General features: G+C 42.5%; 1 protein-coding gene across 10 annotated transcripts in view; it reads left to right on the top strand.

The window, feature by feature from the left end:
• MTUS2 (microtubule associated scaffold protein 2) overlaps positions 1–23,193 on the top strand; it is a 273,605-nt gene that overhangs the window by 76,558 nt on the left and 173,854 nt on the right. Inside the window, exon 3 of one of the 10 annotated variants that reach the window (XM_077781450.2) lies at positions 19,721–19,817. The exons of the other annotated variants lie outside the window; for them this stretch is intronic. The gene's annotated coding sequence lies outside the window, so the exon portion shown is untranslated. The remainder of the gene's footprint in view (positions 1–19,720; positions 19,818–23,193) is intronic. 10 annotated transcript variants of the gene reach the window in all.

Below are 23,193 nucleotides of genomic sequence, written 5' to 3'. Positions count from 1 at the left end.
GATCTTGCCTGGCCATCTGGTGAAAGAGTGTGAAAGGACTTTACAGGGACTAATTATTTCCCAGATTAATACTGCTGACAAGTACTCCATGAGGCAGTGTGTATGTTTGCAGGGTGTTATGCTGCTAGAAATGCCATTAATTATTTTGCCTGTGATTTGCCGAACACTGCGATTCTGTGGGCTGGCGTTCTGCCCCAAAATCACCATCTGTGTATACCCTAGTATTTATTTCAGAACTTTCTGGAGATTTTTCCATTTTCAGATTGAGGAACCTGGATTAAGTGAATGCTTATAGAAGGTGTTAAAACAATCTTTTTTTTTTTTTTTTTTTTTTTTTTTTTTTTTTAAACACAGTTTTCCTCTCAAAGCTTGTCAAAATCTGCTTACTAACAACATGCTCTCTGACTGTAACTGCTTTTAGGCACTGCAGTTTAAATGGAGTGAAGACTCTTATGCATTGATTAACTTCTCCATGTTTTCTTCTTAAGGGCAGTTACTGTGACATACTTTTATATACCTTGTAACTAAGGTATAATATTTATTTTGTTGTAATGAGCATATGAAAAATACCATATTTGTTATCCATACACATGGAGACACATCAGTAATTTGATCAAAGATGTCAACACAATCAATATAACCATCAGAAATGTTAAAATAATAATAGAAATATTTATGGTTTCAAAATATTAGAAATACTAAAGTTTAAAGTGTGGTTTTCTTTCATGACTTCACTACATTCTAATTGATGATGATTTTCATTGCAACACAGAATTCTGGTGTAATTCCACATCCAATCAAAGAACCATTCCTTTTAAATTGATTTATCTACAGAGCTCTTATTAAGAATAATTTCAGATTAAAATGCCCATAGGTTCTCTTTGACCTTTGTGTTACTGAGTCTTCAAGGTCTTTTAACACTTAAAGTGTATAAAACCAGTCTGATATCACAAATCCCTCTAGGTTTTTTGTGTTGTTTAGACAGATGTACTGAAAAATGGAAAAATCACCCAGTGGAGCAACACATATGGTCTAAATTCACTGACCTATATTCATTGATAAAAAGAAAAATCTCTGGTGGAACCTCAGAGAGCGAAGAAACATCATGTTATCCCTTCAGAGAGGGGAAAAAAAAAAGAATCAAAGAGTTTAAAGAACACTGGGGAGTTTATATAAGATAAAAGTGGTTTTGGGGTGGATGACTGTGTGGAAAATAAGTCCTTTTATATTCTGAGGGCAGAAACAGAGGAATGTAGTAGAATTTGTGAAAGTTGGGGTGAGATAAAATGGGAAAGGTAAGATTTATGGAGTAGCAAGAAGCACCTTGTGAATGAAGCAGTGCTGCTGTCCTGAAGGAGAAGGATGTTTTTGCTTGGGAGAAAGCTAAGGATTTTGCTCACTATTCTCAAATGTATCACCCAACCCAAACCCCAAAGTTAGTACATAACTTTTCAGGAAAAAAACATGATTTCTCATAATTGAAAAAGGAACAGGTAAGATAAGATGACTGAACTCAGTATCTTAGATTATTAAATTGCTTCAGGGGTACAGTCACTCACTGTTTCTTATCACAATGACTGCTGCAGTCAACCTAAACTCTCTTATGAATGGCAAAATAAAACCTGTATTCTTTCTCTTCTGTTACCTTTGCATTTGGCGAAGGTTTTCCTTATTTGCATGAGTCTCTTCGAGCTCTAGCAAAGTGTAACTCAAAACTGTGCTCTTAATGCAGTGTCTGCTTAACCCTGACTCTGACTGAAGAGGTGATCCTACCCCAGTGAGGGCACCTGTGCTGTAGATCCAGAATGATGCTGACAGGACTGTTAGTGATGACCCAGAGAATCAGATCTGTTGCTGCTGCAGCAACTCTCTGCTCCTAGTGTATGGCTTCCCAGAGAATCTGTTAAAACCTCTCTGTGATTTTAAATCCAGAGCAGGTAACATACAAGCTGAGTCACCTCTGCAACAGAAGACAAATTCTTGAACTGCAAGAAGATGAGTACTTTAAAAAGCAGACTGTTTGAGTGCCTGATTTACATTCAGCTACCAGAAGCCTGGGTGGTGGTTTTCCTTGAAGAAGTCAAACCTGTTTTTCAAAGGCTTTTCCAGAGCCCTGCCCATAGGATCCAGCATTCTAAATGTAAGAAATACTGTTGTAAAGCAGGGAGCCAAGACTTACCTGAGCTTAACCATATTAAGGAGTCAGGATGATTCAGGACACAAGTTTAACTTGAATTTCCATCGAGATCCTTCCTCTCTCAGCAGTTTGGAGACTATGCTTGTATGACTTGCTTAAACTCAATGCTTACATCCTGGGCATCAAAAGGTTGTTGGAAAGAAACTCTGCTCTACAGAGATGAAGAGATTTGCCCTTCACTACATCAGCTGGAGTCCAGAGACCAGAGTTCAGACCTCCAAGCCTGAGACTCTGGCCAGATGCAGAGATTGCACTGCAGGTGTCTAGGTCTGAACCGCAGACAGCAGGTGTGGTTCAGGCAACATTTAGCTCAGCAGAGAAAATGAACTCATCTCAGTCTGAGCTAGGTACATAGCATGAGTTGAATGAATTATGCCCCAGAAATACTTAATCTTTTCTATTGTTTGTGAAAGGAACTTAAGGTGACTAGTTCAGCTGTAGATGCTTGCAGAAAGGTGAGATTAATCCATCACTCACTCTACAAATGCTGTCCTTTAATAACAACAGACTGCAGTCAATTGCAGCTCCTGATGGGTCTATGCACTGGAGTAGGGAATAGACTGGGCGGGTTGAGAGATTGCCAATTGAGATTTCAGTCTTAAACATAACTAAGACAATCTGCTGCTGTGTATTGTCAGTGATGGATCACAAGTAAATAAAAGCCTAGATCTCGATTCTAGTTACTTTTACCAATATAAAAGCAAAGGATAGATTGTTGCAGTTTACTGCAGATAGAACATGAGCTAGTAATAAACAGCTTTAGTACCAATGGTGATTTAAATATAAGGTCCCCATCCACACAGTTTTCAACAGTATTTTCCATCACCTCACTTCTTCATGCTTAGTGCTCTGGTGACCCATTTTCTCACACAAACATCTGCCTGGTGCTTCTTCTCTGGATTACAGGACTGGGGCTCTTTTTTACATTTGTTCCTTGCTCCAGATTCTCTAACCTTTTTTCCTTTCAATTCAGGAAAAGCCTGTTGTCACAGAGCTTGGGTTAGCTTAAGCCACATGTAAGGGTAGAAAAATTGAAATGACCCTGAGATGTGTAGTATGAAATGTCTTCCCACTGAATAGCTGAATGACAGAGCATTAGACAGGATAAACCTGAGCATCACAGATGATTTAAATCTGTTGCTCCCTCACAGCATGACGGAGCCCTGTGTGTCTGAGCTATATCTGTGCAAAGGGAGTAGGCTGGATGTGAGGTTTGAGTGCTCTGTCTTAGTTTTCCAGCTGCTATTTATATTACATTACCTCACAGAGCATCCAGCTGGGAACAGGACCTTGCTATGGGAAGTACAAGGAGTGTACAAACGGTTTTGTACAGTCTTTGACCAAGTACCACAGTCATTTGGCGAATCTTGAACAGCCGTTGACTAAGAAAAACAAGAAAGTTAAACACACAGGGCAAATGAGGGGTGAAATAGGAGAGAAAAGTCTGTGGGGAGCTCACCATGAATCAAAAAGAAATGGAGTATACATGTCTATGTTTTTTGTAATTTGCTTTTATGCTTCATTGTGTTTTTTCTTGGTAGTCCTTAGTGGCCCATGCTAATCAAGCAGGTGAAAGACATCTGCAGCATGTGAATCAATCCCAAATAATGAATTCAAAAGTGCTTAAGCAATAAAGGATCTGTTCTTAAAAATTACTTGGCACACCTTCAGTTTACTCTTTTTAACAAAGACTGAGGTGGAGCCAGAAATGAGCAAGGCCTGTATCACTAAAGATAAAGCAAATCTCTCCCTGTTTCCCCCAACTCTAACTTTGTACTGCAACATTTCAAATAATACCTCCTCACTAATCTATACTTCTAAGTGAAATATCTGTAATGTATTTCATTACATTCTTCTATCTGGGATTGGTTATGCCACAGTTGATCTCAGAGGTCTCTCCAAATTAATGAGATTAGACTTCTTTCCAAATTTTGTCTGCTTAAATACATTGCTTTGATCTTTTTGTGTGCCAAGTAGGACTGAAAAGAAAATGGAATGACTTCTTGCAGGAAATAATTGTTTCTGGTAATGGAGAAGGATTATAACAATGTGTTTGCTTAGCTGCAGATTGACTCTGTGTGGACAGGGAATCCAAATCTGAGCCTTCCTAAGATATTCAAGGGATCTGTGTATTGGCTGTACAAGAGTTCCCAAATGGATGCAGCTCTGCCAAGAGCCCTGCTCCCATCAAAGCTGTGTGCACAGGTTTGTGATTGTTGATAGACAAGGACTCCCAATAGCAGAATTAAATTGTCTCTTCTTTTTCTTAGTAGAGCTTCACTATGGCACCTACCTGGCAGGCACTTTCTGGTCCATGAGTCCTCCACCACCCGCCACAGGTTTCACATCATCTAATCCCTCTGGAATTTTCCCATCTTATGTTTTAGAAATACCTGGATGGCAAAAGTCTCTGCTGTAAAGACTGGGAATTGTCTTCTATTTTCTACCTAGCTGTATTGACTGCCATGTTGCAATCACTTGTTTTTATGACCCAAATTTAAATATCTTCTCTCATGTATCATTCTCATACTATTTTTTCTTAGGTTAATCCCCTTAAGCTCCCCTAGAGAGGGAGAGATCAGCCTGTCTCTACTTTTGTTTGACTAGACTAAACAAGCTACGTTTTCTTTGCTTCTCTCCCTAAAGAGGTTTATATCTCCTTCAGTTACCTTAAATGTCATTATCTGCATATTATATTGAATGTGGCTTGCCAACTGGGTCACTTGGTAGCTCACCAATGCTTTATACAGAGACACCTACATTTCTGAGCCTGTGTTGGAAAAGCTATCCTAATATTCTATTTGCCTTTCTTTTGACTGCGTCACATCAGAAACTCACAATTACTTTATGATCAGTTGATTCCAGCAATTCCAGCTGTTGAGTGTTCAGGGTTGAGCTGTTACTTGTGTTATAAATCCATGAGGGCAAGATAAAAGTGTTCTGATCTTGCTGACTACTGCAGAAAGCAAGTGCTGGAACAAGGACAGTCCTGGACACAGCCTGATGCCACCAGTGCCAGACATGACATCAGACTTTCTCTTGTAAAACTTTCTGGTTTTAAGCAAGATAACATTGATACCATGGAAGTAATGGAAATACATTATTTTCATTATTGTCCTTGTCTCCAAGATAACATACCTGATTTGTGTAGCAGCACAGAATAAGGTGAAGTCACATTCAAAACAGTTACTTTGCTTATCAGAAGGAAGCAGTTTTATTTCTGTAGGGCACAGCCATGGCTAATCACTTTGCTTACATTTGTGTTTCTCAAAAAACATCCCCCTGTATGTGATAAGGATAATGGCCTTATGCCACAATTCCTCACCTAGCGATCCCTTTTCCAAGGACAGGGAAAGGGCTGATGACAGGAGAGCTTTGGACCCTTTGCAGGGGAGGTGCCAGTGGAAGGTGTGTGTACTGATGGTGATTATCAAGTAATTGCAACAGGAAGGCAGAAGTCAACCTGAATGCTCACATGCTGCATTCAGATAGCAAAGCTCCTGGCTCCTAACGTAATCTTCTGCCGATCAAACAGGGATGGGGCTAAGCCAGGACTTGGCTGAGTGTAATATTCCTCTTGCCAAGGAGGTCAGGGCCAGGCCAGGCTGGCTGGGAGCTGGTGGAGAAAATGACGGAGGTTGGTTGATTGTGTGTCAGGGCAGACAGATGCTCCCCAACCCACTGGGAACCTCTCTGACCTGAGCAGCTCCCTGCTTAGGTTTCCACGTAGGTGCTAGGGTCACAGTCTGGATGTCATTGCGAAGAAAATTAATTAATGCAAGAGAAGTCTGCAAGAGAGCAAAGAGAGGGAAGAATTTCTCAGTATCTAGATCAGATGAGAACAGAACATAGTTGCTCCAGAGTGTCCTTTTTAGCAAAACTCTGGGAAACAATGTGTAACAGGGAGTTATTTAGCCTGAATTTATTCACTTCTTAAGTCTTGATTTCATACACTGTGCTTTTCTTTCATTTTTTTTTTCAACTTCTCCAAAGTCCAAAGGGTTTTCTGTGAGTGACAGTTTTGCCTGAGAAAGGCAAGAATTGTTATTTGCAAGTGGGTGCAATTTCCTTCTCTTCTGTGATTGTATTTCCTTGTCATCTTCCTGGTTATCAGCCTATTCCAGTTTCTTTTACTTTTATTTGTCCTTTCATTGCAAATAATGGATTTCTCAACACTTCTTCTCTTTCATTTTTTTAAAATAATCTCATTATCCATTAAGATTGATGAACTGTTTCCTGCCTTCCTGCTTTCTCTCAGCTTTCCTTCTGCTGTCTCTGCAAATATTCCTCAGCACTCTGATGTTGTCCTCACATCCGCTGTGGAGCAAGGCTTATTAGTACAGGCATTGCACTTTCTTTGTAGGTCATGGTGTGGCTTTATGCTGACTGACATGGACCCTTTTGTCCTGAAATGTCAAGTAAAAAGGCCAAAACTATTGACTGGATTATAAGGAAAGTGTAAAAAAAAAAAATCATTAAAAAAAAGCTTTTCCAGAATTAGGTTTTAAGAAATATACTTACATTGTCATAACTCCCTTCTTCTCATCTCTACTTAAAAATAAAATCAAGATATAAACTTTCCTGCCAAAATTGTGTAGAATTTTAATGGAGTGATGGGGTTATTTTGATTGAAAAAATTGATCTGCATTAGTAATCCCAAAGGGGTGAAAATCTGTTCTCTTAAAGGCAGCAGATATTTTGCTTTGACCATTCAGGCACTGATCTCTTCTCTCTGGTACCCAGAGGCAGAACCTGAAGAAATGGCCTGAAGCAGCTTCAGGGGAGGTTTAGGTTGGATATTAGGAAAAGGTTCTTCACCCAGAGGGTGCTGGGCACTCAAACAGGCTCCCCAAGGAAATGGTCATGGAAACAACACTGAGAGAGTTCAAGATTCTTTTGAACAATGCTCTCAAGAACATGGTGCAACTCCTGGGGTGTCCTGTGCAGGGCCAAGAATTGGACTCAATGATCCTAGTGAGTGCCTTCCAATCCCAGATATTTTATGATTTCTTGCCAGGCATTTATGCAAGGTTCAGGAGCATCTGGAGGATGAAAGCCTGTCCTGCACAGTGGTCTAGGCAGTTGGGCAGAAAAAGACATTTTGATGCAGAAAATAATGGGGTGCTCCAGGCACTGGATCTCCTCCTGGCAGGGTTTGACTCTGGCTTTGGTAACGTGAGAAATGGAGCAGAAGATAGTTGCACTCTAGGGAATTCCACTGACTATATATGGTTGTTTTTAAATTTGAAGCTGCAAATACTGTGTAAATGAAGTATTTTTGTATCATTGTATTTTTACTGGGGTATTTTGTACATAAGCTCTTTTCCAGAATGAAAAGTCAAAAAACAAACAAACAAAAAAAGCCAAAAAAAAAAATCAAACCAGAGAAAAAGCATGTCGGGAGTAGTAGGCCATTACTGTTCAGTGGTTGATTCCTGCCTTTCAGGCTTATTTCATTGGATTTGGAGTTCAGGAATATGGTGAGGTTCTCTACAGGATCCCAAAAAAGTTTCATCATCTACATTTTCTTTTATTTCCCCCAGCCACATCTAGGTAAACTAAACAGGGAGCCTTCCTGAACACTCATTGATCTCCTCCTGGTTAAATATTTGGAGTGGCCAGCAGCATAACTTTGGCCCATAAAGGTTAATATTCCCCCGAACACTTCCTTAGAATTTCTCCAGTCTTTGAGCACTCAAGGATGCAGTTATAAGTATCCATCCTCCGACAGCGACAGACAACAGTGACGAGGACAAAGCCAACTCCAACTCCCAGTCCACCAGACCCCTGCCCAGCTGGCTGGAAGCCCACAGTGGGCAGGTCAGTCCTACCACTGACAGAGACTGAGGAGGAGGAGAAGCTCTTTGCTAAAATGGACCGCAAGCTTTCCCGGGATGATGTCCAAAAGTTTTCCCAGAGGGAAGGTGAGAGGTATGCAGAACTCTCACCATGCGAACAAGATGTCTGCTCCCACATGTCCCAGTGGAAAGATAGCAGAGAATCAGAATTGTACCAAGTGATAGACAGCAGTGACCAGGAGCTGTTGCAAGGACCAGATGCCAGAGCCCAAGAGCTGCCCCAGTGGCCAGATATTAATGACTAAAAGCTGTCCCAATGGGAGGAGTATGTGAGCATGTGTCCCAATGGAGAAAGGACATCAGCTTCAAGATAAGGGACAGACCCTTGCAACTACGGAGTGAGGAGAAGCACCAGCCTTGTTGCTGGCTGGGACCCAGCCCTCCCAGCCCCAGGGGCACAGCGGTGGCAGCAGAGGCAGTGCCTGCCCTGCCCAGCCCCTCTCCTGCCCCAGAGTCCCACGGAGCAGAACATCGACAGGGAGATCCTGAGCCAGGTGCTGCAGGAGATCCAGGCACTGAAGCAGCAGCTGACTGCCCTTCAACAGGTGTTGGCTGTGAATGAACCCATAGTCACAGCCAAAAAGGAAGAGAGCTCAGTGCTTTCCCCACACAGCACCCCCAGCCCCTTGCCTGCCCAGCTGAGTTCCCAAGCCCCCAGGGAGCAACAGGAGGAGGCAGCAGTGGGGTCAGTGCAGGCAGGGGGGGGAGAGGAAGGAAGACTCCAGCACGGAAATGAAATGTTGGCAATTCTTGGATGAGCTGGAGCCTTTCCTAGTGAGAGATCCACAGATGTCCCAGGTGTCTGTCACAGGACACACAGTGAGAATTTCTTTGGGACAGGGGATCCCAGAGCTTGCCCTTTGTGATGCTTCTGTTGAACACCCGGCACAGGAGCCATGCAGCTAAGGGCCAGAGCCTGCCCCACACAGCTCCCCCAGCCCCTCACTTGCCCAGCTGGGAGCCCAGGCCCCCAGGGAGCAGCAGGAGGAGGGGGCAGCATCAGCATCTGTGTGGGCAGTGCAAGAGAGTGAGGAGGGGACCTTGACTGGGGAGGACAAAGAGAAGGAAGATGGCATCGAACCAGAGCTTTCCCAGTGGGAAAATAAGGGACAGGCAGAGGTGTCCCACAGAGAAATGAACAACTCCCAAGAAGTGTCCCAGGGGCAAGAGTGCCCTGAGCAGGAGCCATCCCAGGAAGAGCTTTCTGACTGGGAAGAGCACACAGAGGAAGATTTGTCCCAGGGAGAAGTCACAAGTGACCATAAACGCTGTGACTGGGAAGAATACTTCTCTGATGAAGAACTGTCCTTGATGGAAGTCACCAGCTGCTCAGACCTCTCAGACTGTGAAGAATGCACTGAGCAGGGGCTGTTAGGAGGAGAAGAAATCAGCTGTGCAGAACATTCCAATTGGGAAGAATACATTGGCCAAGACCTTTCCCAAAGAGAAGCCTGCATTGGCCAAGACATGTCGAGAGGGAATGACAGCAGACCCTCAGTATACTCACTTTCAGAAGATGATAGCTATAAGGAGCTCATGCAGGAGAACTGTGAGGACAAGAGCAACCATGGCATCTGGACTAAGCCCTTGGCCCCAGACAAGGAAGAGTGGGATGAGGTGAGCCTCCAGTGGGATGAGGAGCTGCCCCCAGAAGACAGCAAAGACCAAAAACAGAAAGTTTTTGTGGCAGAGAGGCTCCCAGTGCCTGTCACTCAGGAGGCCTTTGTTGAGTGCCCAGCACAGGAGACATGCAACCAAGGGCTGGTGCCTGCCCTGCACAGCCCCCCAGCCCCTGGCCTGCCTGGCTGGGAGCCCAGGCCCTCCGTGGGCAGCCGGCTGCCCCCAGGAAATGTCCTTCCCACTTCAGGTGGGCGCTGCGGGCTCTGTGGGGGCTATTCCGCTGGCCCTGCCTCAGGCCACGGACTGAGGAGTAAAACAGACATGGAAAACGATGAAGGACATGAAGACAAAGAAAGTGAAGAAGAGGAAAAATATGAAGATGACTGCTCCTGCTGGTCCCTCTCCTCTGTGTCAGAGCAGCAGCTGTTCGGTTCAGCTCGAGGGGCTGAAAGATTGCTGCTGCAGCTCCTCCAAGCCAGGGAAGGGAAAAGCTTTTGGATGGGCCAACAAAGCCAAGCAAGCCAAGCAAAACCCAACCAGGCAGAGCCACGAATACCTGGGCAGTGAGGCTTGGAAAATGCCCACCCAAAGAGCCCAAAGCTCCCCCATCTCTGCCCTGCACACACCGGCCCCGGGCCTGGAAGGTGCAGCAACCATTTCTTGGGCACAAAGCAGAGGCTCCTGCAACAGACTCTCAGCACAAACCTCTCCAAGACAATGGCAAAGAAGACAGAAGATGAAGACAAAGACACAGAATAAACTAAAGAGGACAAAGATGACATAGCAGATGAAGACAAAGACAGTGAAGAAGATGAAGACAAATAGGATTAAGAATATGAAGAAGAAAACAAAGAGGAAGAAGACAAAGATGAAGACTAAAAAGACAAGACAGAGAACATTTATTTAAGAATAGATAGAAGAAGTATAGTAATAAGAATTTAGAAATACTTAGAAGAAGAGTACTAGGAATAGGAATTTCAAAATATGTAGAAGAAGAAGAATAGGAATAGGAATAAGAATATAAAAATATATAGAAGTAGCAAAGAAGAAGAATAGTAAAGAGTAGGAAAAAAGAAGAACCATAAGAAGAATAAGAATAGAAAAGTGAAGAGAAAATTGAAGGAATAAGTAAAATTAGCAAATAATTTATTTTTATTACATATTGTATATTTCTATTGCAGTTATGAAATAAAAACATTAATGTACCATATGTTTTAATTACAACACATTATAATGTCCCCATGCTGTTCCCGTTATTGAAGAATCTGTGTGTTTGCTAATGAAGTTTGTAAGGTGCAAGGACAGAGTGCCGGATCCCATGTCCTGTCTCTCCGAGGTGCCGATGTATTGTCGCAGCCCGTGGCACGGAGCGCCCTGCGAGCAGCGCGGGCTCAGCCCCAGCGGCAGCGGGAGAGCTCCGGGCCGGGCCGGCGGGGCAGGGCTCTCGCTGCTCCCTGCAGGCAAGCGGGAGGCGCAGGCTGAGCCCGGCTGGCAGAGACCCGTGCCGGGCAGCCCTTTGCAGCTGGGCTGTGCAGCCAGCACAGCGAAGCCACCCCCGCTCTGCCCGTGGCCGGGGAGCCGGGCTGGGGGTGTCCCTGCAGCCCTGCCTGCCTCCGGCAGCCCTGGCCGGGCGGGAGGGGTTCCCCGCTGCAGCCCCAGCTGAGGCAGCAGCAGCTCTGTGCTGCTCCTGGCACATCCCTGCGGCAGCAGCCGCACGGGGCTGGGCAGCCGCAGAGCCCAAAGCGGCTCTGGGGCTCTGCTGCTGCTGCTGGGCAGCCCCACAGGGCTCAGGGCTGAGCAGCCGTGCCTGGAGCCCGCTCATGGCACCTTCAGCCGCGGGGCTGCGCCTCTGCTGCTCCAGGGCAGGGCCTTTCTCCGGGACTGGCTTTTCTTTCTGCTGGGAGAACTCCCACAGAACCCCAGAATCCCTGCGGCTGGAAAAGCCCTCGCTGCCCATGGAGTCCCAGCTGGGCCCCATGCCCGCCTTGGCCCCAGCCCAGAGCACTCAGTGCCACCTCCAGGGGACACCTGCAGGAATGGGCACTCCAAACCTCCCTGGCAGCCTCTGCCAGGGACTGAGCACCCTTTCCATGGGGAAATTCCTGCTGCTGTCCAAGCTGAGCCTCTGCTGGCCCAGCCTGAGGCCGTTTCCCCTTGTCCTGTCCCTGTTCCCCAGGAGCAGAGCCTGACCCCCTGGCTGTCCCCTCCTGGCAGGGGGTACAGAAGGATTGTTCCTTTCCTAGGCCTTCTCCTCCTGTTCTCTGCTTTCCAGAACTAATAAGGACTCACTGAAGGATGACAAATCCCACACGAATACTTGGGACTGGATGTTCACCCATTTCTTGTGTCCACAGGGATAACCAAGTCTCTCCCTCATCCCTTGCCCAAAATCCAACACCAGAGAGTCCCTTGGCCAGCATTCTCTCTGTGGGAGCAGCAGGAGGGAAGTTTGAGGACTTATACAGCCCATGAGAGAGGGGAAGGCAGGAATTCTCCTTTCTTTCTGTCTTTTCCTTACCAAAGGAGACTCCTGCAATGGGAAAAGGAATTGTTCATGGTGGAGCTGCCCCATGGGGCTCCAGCCCACAGGAGAGGCCTGGGGCAAAGCCAGGGTCCTCATAAGACAGGAAAGCTGGACAGGACAAACGCACGTCAAACCAATATGGTTAATTAAACGTTCTCTGTTTATTAGTGAGAAGATGGCCGTTTATATATACTTCTATATAGTTTACAGTTTACAAAGGCACTCTCATTGGCAAGCTAACATTGTTTGTCTTTGTCTTAAGGTGGACTAGACTTCACATTATAAACCTATACTACTTCACACCCAGACAGCCCAGTGCTTCACATCACACTTTAATATAATTTCTAACTGTGCCACAAACTCTTAATTTCTAACTGTGTCAGAGGCTGGAAGGCCTCACAAGACCCAGATCTGAGGCCTAGACTGGAGTAGCTCAAATCTCATTCCAGACATAAATCATGATCAAATGATGATAAATGCTGCAACACTGGGGGACATCAGGTATGCTCCCACCTGCAGGTCGGCGCTTCATAGCTGGGCCAGGAGTGGAAAAATTGGAGAGAAAACTGATTATCCAGAACCACACTTGATCTGTCTCCTCTCACTCCCTGCCCTTGGAGAAGGTGCTGGATAAATGATGCAGGACAAGTGTAGAAAATCAGGAGGAACTCTGATTTTACTCTATCATGGTTTGACATGGAAGTGAATTTTTCTCAGGAAGTTGGTAGTCAAACCAATCAGTGGTTGGAGTTGGATATTGGCATTTGGACTGACCACTGAAGGCATGACACGCCTCTGAGAACACAAGGGGGTTAAAAGCAAGAACTCCCAGGGAACTTTCTCTTTTTGGTTCCAGTCAGAGTGCAGTGCAGACTCTCCCTTGCCCAGCCAGGTGGCTGGGGAGGGGAGGGGAAGATCTGTGACCTGGCTGAGGTAAGGCCGAAGGATGGAGGGACTGGAACCAGGCTGGCCCCCTGCATATGGAAGGGTGGAGGAAATCTGGGATGTTTGCATTCCCCCCCAGAGTCTCTCTGGAGAGAGAGAGAGAAAGAGACAGCGATGGTGCCAGCAGTATGCCAGCTGAGGAGGAGAAGGAGAGGGGAGGAAGATGCCCAATCGTGAGAGTTGGAGGTCTGGGCAGAGATCCTGGACTTTCGAGGAATTTGGGACTTTTAACCCTTCCTTGGGAAATGAAAGCTTTGTGAAATATTATTCCTCCTCATTTTGAAAGAGAAGAAGAGAGAATGTCTGGGACCTAAGATGTTAGAAGGAGAAATTCTAGGTGGGAGGAGATAATGGAGTGGCTTTTGGCTGGACTTTTCTTGTATAGCCATAGACTGAACCAAATTCTCCTGTAACAGAGGCTGCATTTTTAGGGGGATGCAGTGATGAGCCAAGAGACCTGTTTCAGCAGCTGAGAGTGACAGGAGTGGAGTGAACAAAGAAAAATTGTGGATGTTTGTGGTGATGCCCTCTGTCTTCAGAAAAGAAGATCTCTGTTCTTGGACCCTTGGCCCCAGGAGGAAATGGGGGTGGCTGTGATCCCAAAAATGAGAAACTGAACTGTTGTTTTTCTTTGATCCTTGGCAAAGCATCCTTGAAATGAAACCCTATGAGCAGTCCATGCACGGTGGTGAGGGCACTGTGACATGGAAAGGAGAGTGTCACACTGGCAGATTTTCTCCAGGCAGTGCCATGTGTGACATGGAAACACAAGAAGTGGCAGCTGTGTTTCTTGGGGCAGGGGGGGTATCTATGGCACAGGAGAGACTCCTCTCTTCCTTGATAGACTGAGTATTGGTTATCTGAAGGGTGGGAACCTGATTGAGGGTCCAGGTTGTGTCTCACTGTGGTTTGTTGGATTTGGGTGGGGGGAGGAGATTTGTTTTGAAGGTTTTCATTTTGGATTTAGTGTGTGTTTTCTTCTTTTTTCCTTTTATCATAGTAGAAGTTTAATAAAGTTTTTATCCCATTGCTATTAAGCTTGGGCCCGCTCTGCTCTGTTCTGGAACACATCTCACAGCGTTCATTTTGGAAGGTGCATTTTCATGGGGGTGCCGGCATTGCACCAGCATCAAACCATGACGTAAATGGTCAGAAAACATTTGCACAAATAGCAGTAATTGCAACTGAAAGGTGTAATTGTTGTATCTTCATCTGACATGATGAATTTGAAATATCATTCATTATAAAAAAATTAAAGGGGACATTCTGTGTAAACAAAGTAACACAGTTCACATAGGATAATTTTCACTGGTAATCTCTTTTTATGCAAAACCTGATTCAAAGAGACTCTTCTTGGCGATAAGAGCTATTCTACAGAAGAACTCACATATGCTTCCCACAGTGTAGTCTTTCAGCTAAAGCCAGGACAATTTATATCTAATAAGTGATCTTGTTAATAAATGTAAGTATTTTATTCCCAAAGTTCCTCTTAAGAAATTTCAGTTTGTATGAATTCATCTGTCACTGGAAATTATTGAGGTGCTTGACTGGGGAGCACATTTATCTGCAGATTTTTACCAAACCACACATTAAATTCTCTTCATTACACAGGGTTTGAAAATTTGAACTTCATGTGAGTCCTGCCTTGCCCAGGGCTTTTAGGTGCTGTGTTTACGTCAAGGCTTCTCACATACAGCTTCTTCCACCACCCTCACTGCAATATTTAAAGTAAGAGTGAGACAAAATTAGGTAATTCTCAACTGTTCTCTGAGCACTGAGATGTTGAGCCATTCCCAAGTAGCAATATACAAGTATGTGAGTGTAACAGCTTAGAATTTAGAATATCTTGATGCAATTGTGATACAGGACTTCTGCTGGTGGCCTTCACTAATCTGGTGGTATTTTTATTCTAACATGCAATTTACCAAATGTATTTTGGATTTATTTATATTTGATGGGGGATGAGGAGGGAGGAATGCAGGCTCACTTTAGCTTGTGGGATTTTTTGCATTCTCTAAACAATTGGCAATGAAACACTAGTGGACATGTCTCTGAGTAACAGAGATAAGAGGTACAAATAATCATTTCTTAATTACTTGAATGATAAACCTTTGTTGAGAAGCTCAGCTTCCAAATCCTGAACAGATTTAAGACTGGGAAGAATTAACAAAGACAAGAGAACTCATAATTTTTTCGCTGTGTCAGGAGGCATCATTGCTGGCCTGGACCATTGCCGATGCAGGCAGCCCATCAACTCCCTGCTGTGCATGGATCTCAGGCCTTCTTAGACCTTCATCTTGCATGCTTGTGCCTAGTTTCTCAGGCACTGAAATCCTTTAATATATCCACATTCTTGTTGTCAACACACAATGCCTTTGAATACCCAAGATTCAACTGCATGATCAAATATTATGGTCTCTGTGATCTAATATTCCTTTCATCCTAAAAATCAATTCACAGAAGCAAAATCAATAATGCCCTAACACATGTAACTTGTCAATTCTGAAATCTGTTTCTTGCTTGTCATTGTTTTTGCGAGCCTTGTGTTTTAACAGAAAATGTCCTTGCTGAATCATATAACTTCAAAGAACATCCTAAAAAGATAAGTATGTGCAGTGAGACCAAAGTGCAGAAAAATTTTGATTGCATTTCAGTGCAGTTGTGTGTCTTTGCTTTCATGTCTATGGTAGGAGCACAGACTTCAGATCACATAGCAGAAATTGGATCAGAGACACCATCTGACTCCTTATGCACTCACACCATAGACTTTTTGGCCTACTCCTGCAACATATGAAACTGGCTGGCATTTTTTAGTTAATGAAGAGGATAGATATTGTAGAGACTTTGTTACCTCTTGTTGATGCTTTGCACTTTCCCCAAGGATAAGATAAAATAATTTTCTGCATGCTTGTAGTTTGAACAGAACATTAGATATCAAGACTATGGGAGAGAAAGGAGAGAAGATGAAAGCTGAAACATGATTAGGTATACATGAATTACAGAGGAAGTAATTAAGGTCTTGGATAGGTTTTGCATGGATTTAAGATCTGCAGAAGTGTCCCCACAGCTTGTAACATCCTGCGTTTACATTATGGCAATGCCCACTGCTGTTGTGCAGTGAAGAGTCTATCACTGTTTTTAAAAAAACTCTCCTGTCTTAAAAAAACCCTTCTGTAAATTATTTCTTTTAATTCATTAAAAAAAAAATCTATATCTAGGTTGAAATTTACCATCTAGTGTGTCATTCCTGAAAACCTATGTTACTTATTTAAATTTTATGCACAAACAAGAGAAGAAAACCTTTCACATGGCTGTTCCCTATTTCTAAAATTACTTGGTGTATAGTGATTCAGATGCTAAAGCTCCTACATAAGCAGTCCCTTTTTAAAATGCAGCCTATAGTTAGTGTACGATGCAGCTTTTGAGCGTGAAAAAAAGCAAAGGGGTACAAAGGCATATGAGAATGGCAGCATAGCTAATGATTGTGCACACCCACTTCTGTCAGCGGGTTTTCCAAGATTTTTCAGTAAGATGTCAGCTGCATATATGTTGCTCGCATTGAGTGAATTATGGGGAAATATCTCCACAACAGCTGTTCTATTATGTCTTATCAAATGTATATGTGTTTGTGTAACAGGCCACAAATTCCACCTTCTAATAAGTTGTTGAATATGTATTTGCAGTACAAATTTAATGTCTCTGCAGATCAGATAATGCTACAGAAAGTTTGCCAAATGATACTGGCATGTATTGTTTTTGGCAAGAGCCTTCCTTCCTTGAAAGAATAAAAAACCCAAAACACTGAGCACAGAGAAGTTATCTATAAATAGGTCTTCTTTATGTTTTTTCAAGCCCAGCAATGGCACATTAGCTGATTGAGACTTTTGTGAGGTGGCTTAATATAATGCCACAATGGTATTTAGACACTTTGCCAAATAAAAGAAGACAAACCACACAATTATTAAAAAGGCACTCTTGCAGTGTTTGTATTATATTTACTGCCATCATTGTCAGTTAACCAGTGGAAAGTTTCTTGAAAGTTAATTCACTTTCAGAAGAGTGGAATACCCAAGAGACACCCTACTTTTTTACTCTTACTCCTGGCAAGGGGATATTTTCATTCCTCCCTTGTGCTTTTGTATATTTATAGTCCCTTATTGCCTTGTGTAAGTTACCATAAGTAAACAATGAGACTAAATGAACAAGCTCCATATATAATCCATTTTGTAGCATAAGGGAAATAGTTTCATGATGTTTATTTTTCAGTACTCTGTTTTAATCACTTTTAATGATTACAGAAATAGGTTTGGTCCTGTGCCATTTGAGGGAGCAAAAATGCCCCTAGTAAAGCTCATGGTGCAGGACTGAGTCACAGCAGGAAAAATATTCATTTCACTTTCATTTTACTTTTCTCATTTTCTTTCTATTACCACTAATAGCCTTACTTTAGGAGTATTGTGTGTTAGACAGACCAACTTTACTGCTATTTTGTTTTCAGACCCAACCCTCTAAGCAATTACATCAAAGCTATTAAAGTGGTTATCTGACATAATGCATATTGTCCAGTGAAGACAAACCAGCTATGACCAAACAGCCTTAACAGCCCATCACTCCTTTTGGGTAAGCATTCCAAGAAGATCCCTACTGCTCTGTCTAGGGATCATGTCTACTATCTGTGCTTTGGTCAGAGCCAGACCAGCCCTTAGAGATCCCATCCCGAGAAATACTCCCCCACAAAATTGGTGCACAATTGGATTTATATCCACAAATCATCATTGACTCATCCACTTGTTAACTGTATAGAAGTATCCTGTAATATTGAACAAAACCACTTCAAGACTGACAATATTAAGGTCTCTTTATAGATCATGGTAAGAATGTGCCAGTATCCTAAAACATTTGGTGTCAAGACATCCTGACTGCAAAAGTGGGAGCTTATGACACTAGATCATTCTTATTCCATCTCCATAGCTTCCAAATGAATGTACAAACACATTACAAATGTACTGATTAATTGCCCCATTGCTTTTTCTATGTCTACAAGTGTTTCTTGTACAAACTACCAGAGCTCTTCTCTAGCCAGATGTTTCCAGACATTAATTATTTTTATTTGGAATCTCTCAAAGAGGCAGCATAGAAGTGTGAACAGTCATCTTTCCTCATGCTGTCCAGAAGTGAGAGTTACTGTACTCACAGTGCAAACACTGTGGCATGTCCATAATTTTACTGATCTGAGTCATCCCCTTGACAGCTGTAAGATGACTTAAGATAAAAAAGCTCAGGGCATATGGAAGCATTTGCTGGACAGGAGTTTATAGTTCCCATAGTCATTATTTATCCATGTTCCATGTATTAGTTTTTTAACTGCTTTTTCCCAAAGTTTCACAGATAAGTTACAGAATAAGATTGAGAGGGAGGCCACATTATCCATTCCTCTTCTTCAAGGCAAGATAATATAGAATTGGATAATTTTTAAGATTTGTCTAAAATGTTCTTAAAAACATCTAATAATATTTCCATGTCTCCTTTTGAAATTTGCATGCAATGTTTGATGACCCTTACTGGCATGCAGAGGTTAATTATGGGGTACTGCTCTGCTACTAAGCATTTATCTTGTGTTTTTCTTGATGACCTGCAATTTCTTACTGAAACACTGACATACTCAGAAATGTATGTGAGGTGCAGATCTCTTCAGTTTCAAGGAAAAGCAATTGTTATTTTTCACATTAGTGCAACATTTCTACTTCTGAGGGTTGTATTGTGATCTGCCTAACACTCTAAACAACTTTTATGTATATTAAAACTACTCAGAATGAATTTGAAAATATAGTAGTTAGTCCATACACATTCCTTCTGTAGCTCTTTGAGAGCATGTAGGTAAATTGTTGTCTGCTTTTTTCCAGTGCTATCATCTTTTATAACTGTTTCCAGACATCTACAATATCTTTCCAAAGATATTGTGCTGAAGTAGTTAGGAAAGAAAATAAAATGGCAACTTTGGATCACCGAGACTTCCTTACTTTGGGAAAATCAGACACAGTCCCACAGACTTCCTGAAAGTAGATGATGCTTTATCAGCCTTATAGGAAAGTTCTATGTTTTGAAGACCAGTGCTGTAGTTTTAATGGTATCGGTATAAGTGGAGGGGGTAAGGGCAGGTGGGATGACTGCCCTGCTGCAGCTCAGACCAAAGCTTGGCCATGCTATGCATTATTGCAGTATCACTCATTAGTCATCATTACATATTTATTCAGATTGAGACACATTTTGCAAGTGGTAGAGTTGGTTGTAGTATAATTTTTTCTCCTTGTTACAGATTGAAATGGTCTGCCTTATTTCTTGAGTTCTTTTTGATTTTCTGCTTATTTTCCTGATAGAAAAGACTTCTGTTTTTAATGTCTCCAATTACTCTTATAGCAAGGAATTTGTTTCTCTAATAGAATGTAGGGTTTTATTGAAGGAATATGCTGCTGATTCAGGTAGAATAAAAGAGTTTTTAACATAATTTTGTGTGCTGCTTTCGGCTTGAATAGAGTTATTTTTCTTTATAGCAGCTAATGTGGTACTTTGTTTCAGATTTGCACTGGAAACAGTGTTCATAATTCAAGGATTTATTGCTGAGCAGCACTTACACAGAGTCAAGGCCATTTCTCTCTCTCACACCATCATGCCAGTGAGTAGCCTAAAACTTTTACTTGCTTCCCCAAGGTGAATTTGAACAGCTGAGTCTATTCTTGTCTGTATGTCACTGGGAGAACGACTAATTTAACATAATGAAGAAAATAGGCACTATAATTTTCTGGCAATAATAATTCACTGACAAAAATGTCACAGATGTCAAACAGAGGAAATTTCTTGTCCTGTTTCTCTGACACTTTTAAGTGAGAAAGGATCCCAGTGTAGCACTCACATACCAGGTTCAGCAGAGAGGATATTTAGAGTAAGAAGCCTTTTTAGCTTCAGTTTTTTCCCCACAGGAGTTAGCAGAATCCTGGGACAGCTAGCCATTGCTAAGTGCTTTTACAATGAATAGTTTAGTGTTTAGTTATATGAAACTTGTGTTTTGAATGATTCTTAAGTTTTGGCAAATGCACTCACTAACAAAGTAGCACCGATTTACCTGCATTAAGTAGATTCTTATAGGTGTCACATTCATTTTTTTTCCCTACTTAGTCATCTAACCATGGCAACACTATGAAATGCCTTGGCCAGGAGAGATAGAGCCAGCTTAAATCTCAATAGATTTAATAATAAATATTGTGGGATGAAGAAAGATTTTATTCTCCTGTTTGCTCAGAACTTGTGTCTGCCAGTTTTACCTGAGATACTGTAACTCACTGGTAAATGTCAGGTACCATGCCTCTGCCACATCCTTGGTGGCTCCAGCATTATTGCTTCTTCTAGCCCAAAACTGGGGCTTTTAACTGCAAAGCAGCTTTACACTACAGGTGATTCTTCTCCCTGGAGTGCTGAGCGAATAATGGCTGCTACATTTTCTGGGTACTCCTTTTGGGCAAAATTTACTGTGTTGCAGATAGAAATAATAATTTCAGGCTGTGCTGTGTCTTGTTCAGAGGCATTTCCAGCAGTGTGTCCTTGCCAAAGGAATTTTTTTCCCTTTGAAGCTGCTGCTGTCAGAACCATGGAAAAAAATTATTTTAAAACATGGACTTCTGTCTGACTTCACCTACTCCAGCTATGCTCACAACTGGACCAATTTTAGGTCAGGATGCTCAGAACCCTTTTGAACCTCCAAGGATGGAGACTGTATAACCCCTCTGGGTGATCTATGCCAGTGCCTCATTTCTGTCATTGTAACATTTTTTCCCTCTTACATTCCTCACATTCCTCATATGCTCCTTATTACAGCTTGATTTTCTTTTTCTTCTTTTTCTTTGGCTGAACACCTAGGAGGTCAGTCTGGCACTGTTTTCTCTATTATTCCCCTTTCTACGTAGTTGAGAATAAGCTATTAGGTCACTCCCATGCTCCAATCTTTCAGGCTAACACAACCCTGACCCCTTGGCCCTGTATTCATAATTTTTATGCCCCAGATCTGTAATCCTCTTGGTAGCCCTTCTGTGGATCTTCTTCAGTCTCAGCAGCCCAAAGCCCCACACTTGGGCACAGTGCTCCAGATGCTTCGTGCATGCCAAGCAGAGGGAAGGGTCACTTCCTTGACCTGCTGGTCACTCCCTGGCTGAAGCAGGCCAGTACAGGGTTAACCTTTGCTGCTACAAGGACACACTGCTGACTCATGTTCAGCTTGTCCTCCACCAGCACTCCTCCCCCAACCAGCTCCACCAGCAAAGCTGGAAAGTCTTGAGCAGTTCCTTGGGAGACCACATCCTTCTTCCTCCAATTTGCAGATGCAGTCAAACTGGAGGAAGAAGGAAGGGAATTTGCAAGTGCTTCCTTTACAGCACCCCATTATTTTTTTTTACCTGATTCAGTGTTTTGCCTTGAAAACTCAGCTCTTTGGCACATGCTTCAAAGCCTGAACCTCTTCCCAACTTCAGAAGGAGGGAAGGAGAACAAGTGTATGTTTGGGGTAAGTGAAGAGTGGGACTACTGCAAGTTGAAACATTGAAATCAAAACATCCCTTTCTCTTTGGGCTAAGAAGGTGGGGACTTGCTGGTTTTCAGCTGATCTGCATCTGACAGGTACAGGAGATGTCTGGAGCACAATTTTGAGTGCTAATTAACAGCATTAAAAATAAACATAAGCAAAAAGCTATTAAATCCTGTAATTTTATTGTATATTAATTTGATATTAAAAATACAGTAGGGAAAGCAATCAGTAAGTACACACGCCTTTCTGATTGGAATGCATGGTGATAGTGCGCTGTAGCTGAATCAAATTTCTGTTAATATATGAAAATGGGGGTGCAATCTTTTGACAATTTGTTCTAAGTGTTTTTTAGCAGCATACACAATTTTTTTTAAGTGGAGCAAATGTAATTGTTTACAGAGCAGTGTTGGCTGTGGAGTGCTTGTTGTACACTTCCAGGATCAATAGCAGCAGGTGGATAATGCATTAGTTCCAGTTCACCTTTCTGAATATTAAGGTTTTGCATTCTGCCTCCTGTGCTCCTAGGTGAGAACTCCTTGCCAGTTGTCCCTTGCTGAGCCCTTGGCTTACACAGACATGTGGTGCAGGTGGGCAGCGTGGTGAAGTTCCAGCTTCTCAGTTGGAGTGGCCTGAGTGGAATAATTGTATATGTTCCTCCTACCTTACTAGTAGTTGGAATTACACCTGAAAATCTACTTCATCTGCTTTACTGAGCCTGAGAGCAAAGTAAAATTCTTAATAAAACCACACCAAGATTTATGTCCTTCAGATGGTTGTAGTAACTGTTGTAACCAGGCTCCTTGGGTGCAGAGCCCAGTCTGGATTTTAACACAGTTTTCATCCTGACACTGCTTTTTAAAACAAATTAACAGTGTTTTTTTCTTCCCTTAGGTCTGTAGTCACAAGTCGTAATTTGTTCTACATTTTGGAAATGTAGATTTCCAAATCTCCAGTGTTTGATGTGTGTTTTGGAAATACAGTGGCATCTTTGAAATATAGATCAAATTATGGAAGATATTTTTTACTGAGGTTAAAGCAAATGAGCAGAATTTCTGATAATGCTTCACATTTGTTTCAGTTTTTACTGATAGATTGCAGTAATGTTTAGAAAGTTTGACTGCAGTAACATTTCTGAAATTTGATGGCATTACAGAGCTGATCGTGGTTCAAACTGAAATGCGCAAACCTAGCAATCTAAAATTAGGGTTCTAAATTCATATTTAGGTATTCAGTTGAGAACTGACACATTTACCTGCTGTTGAATTCAGTAGAATTCAAGAAAGGATGTGGAAAGACAGTTTACCCTTGGCTACACTTGAAGTTAAGCTGAGTTCAGTATCAGCTGTAACTGCTTCATCAGCAGTGGGTAAATTTGCTGGAGTAGACAAAGCTTCTGAGTTTCTGGGTTTTTTGCTCAATAGGAAGCAAATTTATGAACTTTTTTCATGTTTGAGTATTACAACTAAATCTATTTATT

This window comes from Lonchura striata, chromosome 1 (genome assembly GCF_050655825.1).
Source record: "Lonchura striata isolate lonStrDom1 chromosome 1, ASM5065582v1, whole genome shotgun sequence".
NCBI lineage: Eukaryota > Metazoa > Chordata > Aves > Passeriformes > Estrildidae > Lonchura > Lonchura striata.
The sequence above is the reverse complement of the archived record's forward strand: the minus strand, read 5'-3'. Positions and strand labels throughout refer to the sequence as shown.